Source organism: Thamnophis sirtalis, unplaced genomic scaffold (assembly GCF_051295495.1).
Source record: "Thamnophis sirtalis isolate CommonGarterSnake01/CBP01778 unplaced genomic scaffold, rThaSir2_p1.2 scaffold_9, whole genome shotgun sequence".
Classification (NCBI taxonomy): Eukaryota; Metazoa; Chordata; class Lepidosauria; order Squamata; family Natricidae; genus Thamnophis; species Thamnophis sirtalis.
Genome location: NW_028261389.1, coordinates 17,236,497 through 17,245,260, shown reverse-complemented (window position 1 = coordinate 17,245,260; position 8,764 = coordinate 17,236,497). Strand labels below are relative to the sequence as shown.

The following is an 8,764-nucleotide window of genomic DNA, read 5'->3' as shown; positions in this document are numbered from 1 at the left end:
AGCATCATTATGTCTGCCTCTGCTATCTTTATCTCTTGATCTCCTTCCTTTCGACCTCTTGTTTGTCCTTGCGTGTCATCATTTTGCCCTGATTCCATTCAACTTTCGCCCCTTTCATTATGTCCTGAAAGTGTCCTATTCTTTGCATTCATTCATAAACTGTAAGGAGTGGACGATTCATGCCACGGACGGAGCTGGTAACCATGAACGGGGTGGGTTGTTTGTTCTGCTAGCAAAGAGACTCCGGGAAGGTCAGATGCAACTGTCTGCTTCGATTTCTATTCAGCGTAGGGTTATTTTTTCAAATGCAAGAGACATTCTGGTTAATGGGAGCAGGCTGCTTCTCAGACTGGGGCAATCTTTTCTGATGGTTTTTCCTGGAGGACTGGTCCACTCATCATCTGGAATTTGTAACTCCTCTGGAAAATTGGCTGAAAGCAGTCAATCTGGTTTACAGAAAATGGCCCCGAATCTTGCTGTTTATGTGCGGGAAGAAGGCAGGTCAACTTAAAAAGCAGGTACAGGGTGTTCATTCTCAGAACATCATAATCACAACACTAGGGTGCACTTTGTGTCTCTAGCTATTAAGCTTTACCACTCACGCTTGTCGGCAGTGCCTTGCCTAAATTGGTTGAGTTGCATCGAGTTGAACATGAACTCATCAGGTTTCCTATTTTCAAACACACACACAAACACACACCCATATACCCACACAGAGAAAGAGAGAGAGAGAGAGAGGACTTTGTTCTCCCTTTAAATTCACACATCCAACTTTACGATGCCCTTTGCTAATCAAAACAAGGGGCTTTTAAGGAGAAAACTACAAAATCTCCTACTTAGGGGAAATGGTTTGTAAATCTTCCGCCATAGCACTTAGCAATAGCTCTTAGTTATATACCGCTTCATAGTGCGTTTACAGCCCTCTCTAAAAGCAGTTTACAGAGTCAGCCTATTGCCCCCGGCAATCTCATTTTACCCAACTGGGAAGGATGGAAGGCTGAGTCAACCTTGAGTCAGTGAGAATTGAACTGCTGAGCTGCAGCTAGCAGTCAGCTGAAGTAGCCTGCAGTACTGCACTCTAACCACTGCACCACCTTGTCTTTTAATGGACTTATGACCATGGACAAAATGGCAATAAAATGATATGAACATTGAGGCGGGGGGGGGGAAATCAAAAACATTATTCTAAATCTTATAGACTTTAAAAAAAAATCAGAATGGGAGGAAAAAGGTAACAGAAAAATAAAAAAGTAAGAGCAATAACAATGGTTGCATTCACAAAAATGAGAGGCTGCACGAAATGTTTTACACCTGGGCAGGAAAAACCAAAGGTACAAGTACAAATTAGGTGAAACCTGGCTCAAAAACAGTAATCATGAGAGGATCCTTGGAGTCCTAGTGGAGGATCACTTAAACAGGAGCCAGCAGTGTGTGGCAGCAGCCAAAAAAGCTAATATAATCCTTGGTTGTATAAACAAAGGAATAGAATTATTACTAAACGATTATTACATAAACCGAGGGATAGAATCAAGATTACCTGAAATATTAGTACCACTTTATAAAGCTTTAGTAAGACTGCACCTGGAATACTGCTCCAGTTTTGGCCATCATATTACAAAAAAGATGTTGAGACTTTGGCAAAAAATACAAGAAGAGCAACTAAAATGATTAAAGGCCTGGAGATTAAAACACATGAAGAATGGTTGCAAGATTTGGGTTTGGCTAGTCTAGAAAAAAGGCCTGGAGGGGGGGGGGGCATGATAACAGTATTCCAGTATTTGAGGCTGCCATCAAGAGGAGGGATCAATTTATCTTCCAAAGCACCAGAGGGCAGAACAAGAAACAATGGATGGAAACTAATCAAGGAGAGCAGCAACCTGCTAACAGTGGGGACAATTAACCAGTGGAACAGCTTGCCTTCAGAAGGTGTGGGTGCTTCATCACTGGAAGTTTTTAAGGGACTGGACAGTCACTCATCTGAAATGCTATAGAATTTCCTGCTTGAATAGGGGGCTGGACTAGAAGACCTCCAAGGTTCCTTCCAGTTCTATTCTGATTCGGAAAGGGAAGTGGGTAAATTCCCTTCATTCCTGCAGCATTTCAACTTTCCCCAAACTATACATGCAAAGTTGATGCCAGTACAGTATGGAGGATTTTCTAAATGCAAAGTCTATGTTCCACTCCTGAGCAAATGCTTTCTTTAGAAAGCCAATCCTATTTATTAATTAAATTATTATAGCCAACCATCTCACACTTGTGGCTCTAGGTGGTACACAACCCCCCCTCAAAGTGAGGGTCTTGAATTGGACCCAAACACAAACTAGCAACCAATGCAGTTCTTATTTTTAATCTCAGAATGTTAAAACTGTCAGAAGCTTAGCTGCTTGCCTATCTATCTATCTGCCTGTCCGTCTATTGAAAATTGAGAAATTTCAGCATCAATAATTTGCTGTAAAAATTTTTACAGTATGGTCTCTTGGACTCCAGGGGCCACAGAAATGCAAGTGGGAAGTTATGGATTTGGGAACAGTTTGACGAAGAAAATGAGACTAGGGATTAAGAACCAGATCGATAAGAGGGATGGTCAGCTACAGATAATTTACTGTGCTTTCCTCCAGTCTGTGGAAGTGTCATATGAGTATTCTGATTTGATTTGATCTGTATTTTCTGACAGCTGGTCCTTCTTCTGCTTTAGTGACAAGGCTGAGAGTGGTGCCGTTCTGACAGATTCAATGCAGGAGAAGCTCAGGGAAGTGATAGGTTGGATGATTTCTCCTCCCACCAACATCCCCCGTTTTTATTTCCTAGCATTCGTCTTTCATCAGAAGTTATTAAGTAGTCATGCTCTTATTGAAAACTGAATAAATGCCACTTTTAAGTTACCCAGGTGACAGTCTGCTGGTGCCTAGGAGCTGTGTGATGGTGAGCTCTCACTTTGGAGTGTGTTGAACAGAGGTGGGTTCCTACCAGTTCGCACCAGTTCGGTAGAACCGGTTCGTCAAATCTACCAAACAGGTTAGAAGAGGTTCCACTAGAAAGCAGGCCACACCTACAGAAGTGGTTCCTCAAAAATTTTTGAAACCCACCACTAACACACCCATCCACCCCCCCATCCACCCACCCCGCCCCCCCACAGACTCACATAGAGAAAGAGAAAGAAAGGAAGAAAGAAATAAAGAAAAAAGAAAGAAAAAGTGAGAGAGATGAAAGAAAAAAAGGAAAAAGGGACAGAGAGACAAAAGGAAGGAGAGAGAGAGAGAGAGAGAGAGAGAGAGAGAGGGATAACACATGGCCGGCAAGCCACTCCTACCAGGTCACATGGCCAGCAAGCCACTCCCACAAAGAAGGCCACACCCACAGAGTAGGTTCCAAAAAATATTTGAAACCCACCACTGGTGTTGAACATGTGTAGTGTTATTTAGAAGAGAGGTACAGAGGTGTCTGCAAGGAAAGCCATGTTCATTGGTCAGGGATGTAGTGGGAGGGTGTGAGACAAAGCCAGTGGTGCCGGTTTAACAACCTGTTTGGTGATTGCGTGCTTCGTTTGCGTGCAGATTTAACTGGACAAAGTCAAATGGAGCACAGGGACAGTATTAGCTGAGCTCCCTCCCACGTCATCCTAAACATGTTTTTTTTTTTTGACACACAACAAAGATCACCAGCAAGATTGTTACAAAAGGTTTTTTTGGGGGGAAGTAAAGTTTTTTATTTATTTTTTGTTACCAAGTTTAAATCCTTTTTGTAAACAAAGTGTTGTTCGGGTTTTCCCCCTTTTACATTCTCTCATATGCATAGTTCATTTTACATCATATTACCCTTTCCAATTTCAGCCATATTATTTTTTAACTTCCCATATTTCCATCTCAAGCTTAATTTTTCTTAACACATAAACAATATCATTTTTTTTGCCCCTTCGGAAATAAACCAAATTCATCATTTCATTTTCCATTGGTTATTCTATTTTCTATAGGTAGCATATATCCTCAAATTCAATTGTAATATAACATTTTACTGAATTAGTTATCCACAATTAACAATATTACTATAGTTCCCTCACCTCTTATTTAGCTGTATATCATCAACAGTATTAACATGTTTCATTTTATTCTACTAATATATCCTTTCTTCCCCTTCCTCCTTTTTTTAACCATTTTCTCTTAGCTCGTCTCTTACTTTCTTTAATGTTCCACTTTTCATCAATTTTCTGGTGGTTCTTTTGTCCCATACTCTTAAATTCCCTTGTTGGAGATTGTTACAAAGATTGATGTCCATCATTGCTCATCCTGTACTTAACCAGAGTGGTGGTAGAGCGTGATCTTCATAGTGATGTTGTTGATCTTTATGGTGTATCTAAGTAGGGTTTCCAGTGAGTTGTGCTGTTGGGGAGAGAGAGGACCCAGGAAGTCGGAATGGCAGCATTCATAGGGGATGGCGGAGCCACTAAAGCTGGAATGCAAAAGTCCAGACAGTGAATGACCAATAAATGTGAGTGCTGGTCAAAATGGCGTCTCCAAACCAACCCAAAGCAGTCTGCCATTTGCATTGCCAAAAGCAGTGCCTTCCCCAGGGAAAGGGATCTGCATTGCAAGCTACTCATGCTTTTTAAAATTGTATGAATCGATGGTGATGTGCGGGAAGAATATGTGTGTAATCAAAGAGAGTTATAGCTCTTTCTTGCCGAATATGCACTTTGAAAGAGGCACTGATAAGGACCTCATATGTGCCAGGCATTTATATATATTTTCGTAGATTTTCATGGGTGTAGGTATGCAGATCTTGGCGTATTTGGGTCTTTTCTGGTGTAAGATTAAGATTATCATGGTGACATTTTGACGAGGTCCCACTCGCCATCTTCAGGCTGATACCTTTGGCTTCGTGCTAATACATACATACATACATACATACATACATACATACATACATACATACACACACACACACACACACACACACACACACACACACACACCAGTGGTGGGTTTCAAATTTTTTTAGAACCTCTTCTGTAGGTGTGGCCTGCTTTGTGGAAGTGGCTTGCCTGCCATGTGACTGGGGGTGGGAGTGGCTTGCCAGCCATGTGACCGAGTGGCAGTGGCTTGGCAGTCATGTGACTGGGTGGACGTGGCCAACTTGTAAAATGTGGTGAAACTCACTTAACAACGCTCTTGCTTAGCAACCAAAATGTTGGCTCAGAAACTCTGGCATTTGAAGCACGCAAGTCTTAAAGCTGTCAAGTTACAAGACCCTTGCACCCCTAACCCTTTAGAGAGAAAACCCCAGGGGTATTCAAACTTGACAGCTTTAAGACTTGTGGACTTCAACTCTCAGAATTCCTCCTCCAGTCATGTTGGCTCAGGAACTCTGGCATTGAAGTGTGCAAGTCTTAAAGCTGTCAAGTTACAAGACCCTTGGACCCCTAACCCTTTAGAAAAAAAACCCCAGGGATGTTCAAACTTGACAGCTTTAAGACTTTAAGGTTTAGATAGGACTCTTAGAGGCAGTTGGGGTGATTGGTGAGCCAGCCGATCAGTGAGCGGTGGGCAGGGCAAGCGGGGTGCAGATGGGCGGGGAGAGGGAGCTGGAGCCAGATCTAAATGGCACGGTAGATTTGTGGAACCTCTTTTATAGAAGAGGTTAGAACTGGCAGGAACCCCCCCCTCTCTCTCTCACACACACACACCACACACACAATGTGTGAAAAGAATACAATGACCATCATAATGTCAATGCATCCTGGTTTTTTACATTAAAAAAACCAACTAAATAAAAATAATGAAGATAAGGAGTATAAAAATTATACAGGAAGGAAGGGGGGGGGGAGAGAAAGAAACAGGAGTGTATCTTTAGTTTTCCTTGTCCTGCTTCTGTCCAATACTTTGAGATAACTCGCTCGGATCCTTTTTTTTTTACATCCATTTCTTTGATTCTGCAACATTTTATATAAGGAGAGTAACATGCATGATCAAAGTGATTGGTGAACGTCAAACAGTGCTTAAATTGTCGGTATTCCCTCGGGGGGATTGGTTGGTGAGTAGGGATTTGACAAATGTGAGCACTTCTTCACATCGTTTCTCTCTCTGCCCCCCCCCCACTCTTGCTCTCTGGAGAGAAGAAACTGCTACTTATTAATATGCTTGTGTCTTGTGGTTTTAAGAATTTCCACCTGGTTGCCTCCTCCTCTGTTCTCTCCCCGAGCGTGGGCTGCAAGTTCATTACAGATGCTTTTAGTTGGAAGACGTCTCCCGCTGCATTGTCACCTGAGTGGAAAAAGCTTGAAAATAGGTCACTCCACTTGGCTGAGCAGATCTTCCATCCATATGAATACAGCTGCTTCCTGCCTTCTTCAAACCGTTTTGCCTTTCAGTCTCCGGTGCGGGGATGGACCTGGCTCTAGGTCAGTGTTTCTCAACCTTGGTGACTTTAAGTCCTGTGGACTTCAACTCCCAGAATTCCCCAGCCAGCTATGCTGGCTGGGGGATTCTGGGAGTTGAAGTCCACAGGACTTAAAGTCGCCAAGGTTGAGAAACACTGCTCTAGGTGCTTTGTGACGGAAGAGATAGCAGGAGGGTGATTTTTTTTTTGCTGACGGGACGAAAGTTCTCCCTGCTTGCACCATCAATGGACACAAAGGGCAGGAGCTGAAACTGCATGAAAAAGTGGCCTCAGGAAGACAGTTCTGGATCCCATTCCTCTTCAAAAGGAATACGTCTTTGGGTGTCCTTTCATTATTATTATTATTATTATTATTTTGCATTCTCAGAATGTTAAAGGGATATTATTCCAGAGGTGGGTTCCTACCAGTTCGGACTGGTTCGGACGAGTAGGTAGTAACTCAGCCGGACATGTACCCGAACCGGTTCTATTGGCGGTGCCTGTGGTGCCGCCATCTTGGTTTTTTGCTTCTGCGCATGCACAGAAGCTATTTTTTTTTACTTCTGCGCATAGCATACACCAAGCATGCATGCGCCCGTTGCACGTCCCTGAGCAAACCAGTAGGAGAAGAAGCCGGAGCCCACCCCTGTATCATTCTGAATTTAAAAGACATCTTCTCAAAGTTATTGTAAGGGAGCTTCAACCATCAGCCAACAGTTATCAGACCACAGGTGCTTTTCTAATGGTGAACATCCTATGTATAAAATTCCACAGCAGTCACGCTGTTCCTTTGACAAGCAAAGTCAATGGGGGGAGCCAGATTCATTTTGCTCTGACTTAGGCTTCCCAAGAGCATCTTCGTCGCAATAAAACCTCTTATATTTAGGTTAAAGGGGATTCCTCTCCAGCAAAGTCCTGACAAACAATAGAAAGCGAATACAAACTATATCTATATATCTATATATCTATATATCTATATATCTATATATCTATATATCTATATATCTATATATCTATATATCTATATATCTATATATCTATATATCTATATATCTATATATCTATATATCTATATATCTATATATCTATATATCTATATATCTATATATCTATATATCCCTATCCCTATCCCTATCCCTATCCCTATCCCTATCCCTATCCCTATCCCTATCCCTATCCCTATCCCTATCCCTATCCCTATCCCTATCCCTATCCCTATCCCTATCCCTATCCCTATCCCTATCCCTATCCCTATCCCTATCCCTATCCCTATCCCTATCTATCTATCTATCTATCTATCTATCTATCTATCTATCTATCTATCTATCTATCTCTGTGTGTGTTTTATTTGTGCTGATAAATAAAAAAAACCACAAATATAACAAAGGCAACAGTAAAAAATATTGGGTTTCTGTCGTGATGGACTCTTGTGACGAGCCGATTGACAGATGATGGAAGCAGTTAGCTTCCTCCCATAATTGGGGCTTACCAGGGTTCACAACTACAGATCTTTATCAGGCTTGGAGAGTTGCCAATATCTTCCAAACACCATGCTGTAGCAGCAATTACTTGGCAAGAATGAATTGAACTCATTTTCTCCTGCAAACTCCCCTTCCCTTTCACTCCTCTTTATTCCCTATAGGAGGGGCCATTCACCGTCCACCTGTGCCTTTACTCCCAAGCCAGCCCTTGTTCCTTAACTGCTCCCTTCTCCTGGCAGCTCTGCATATGAGCACATAGGGAACAGGCTCCAGCTGTTCTTCTGCCTCACTGATGTCTGGCTCCAAAGGCACCTAATAACTGACATACGGCTCTGGCCCCCTCTCTGCCTCTGACACAGACCCCTCATCAGAGCCTTCCCCAGATTCCAGGACTGCTCATGTTCCTCCCCAAGCTCCTTGCTGTCTGAGTCTGCCACCAGCTCTGCTGGCTGCTGGTGGGCCACAACACATTTAAAGACCACATGATTCACTTAACAACTCAGTGATTTGTTAACAAGTTTGGCAAAAAAATGGCAACATGGAACAAGTTTCATTTAACTACTGCCTCACTTATCAATCTATATATCTATATCTATATCTGTATCTGTATCTATATCATCTATATCTATATCTATATCTATATCTATATCTATATCTATATCTATATCTATATCTATATCTCTATCTCTATCTCTATCTCTATCTCTATCTCTATCTCTATCTCTATCTCTATCTCTATCTCTATCTCTATCTCTATCTCTATCTCTATCTCTATCTCTATCTCTATCTCTATCTCTATCTCTATCTCTATATCATCTATATCTATATCTATATCATCTATATAAACTAAGGAAAAGTAAAGATTTTTTTAAGTGAAAAGAGGTAGAAAAAAAGAAAAACAAAATGAAAAT

General features: G+C 41.8%; 1 protein-coding gene across 7 annotated transcripts in view; it reads left to right on the top strand.

Moving 5' to 3' along the window:
* Positions 1 to 8,764, top strand: part of IQSEC3 (IQ motif and Sec7 domain ArfGEF 3) — a 255,338-nt gene that overhangs the window by 198,807 nt on the left and 47,767 nt on the right. The gene's annotated exons all lie outside the window — the stretch shown is intronic.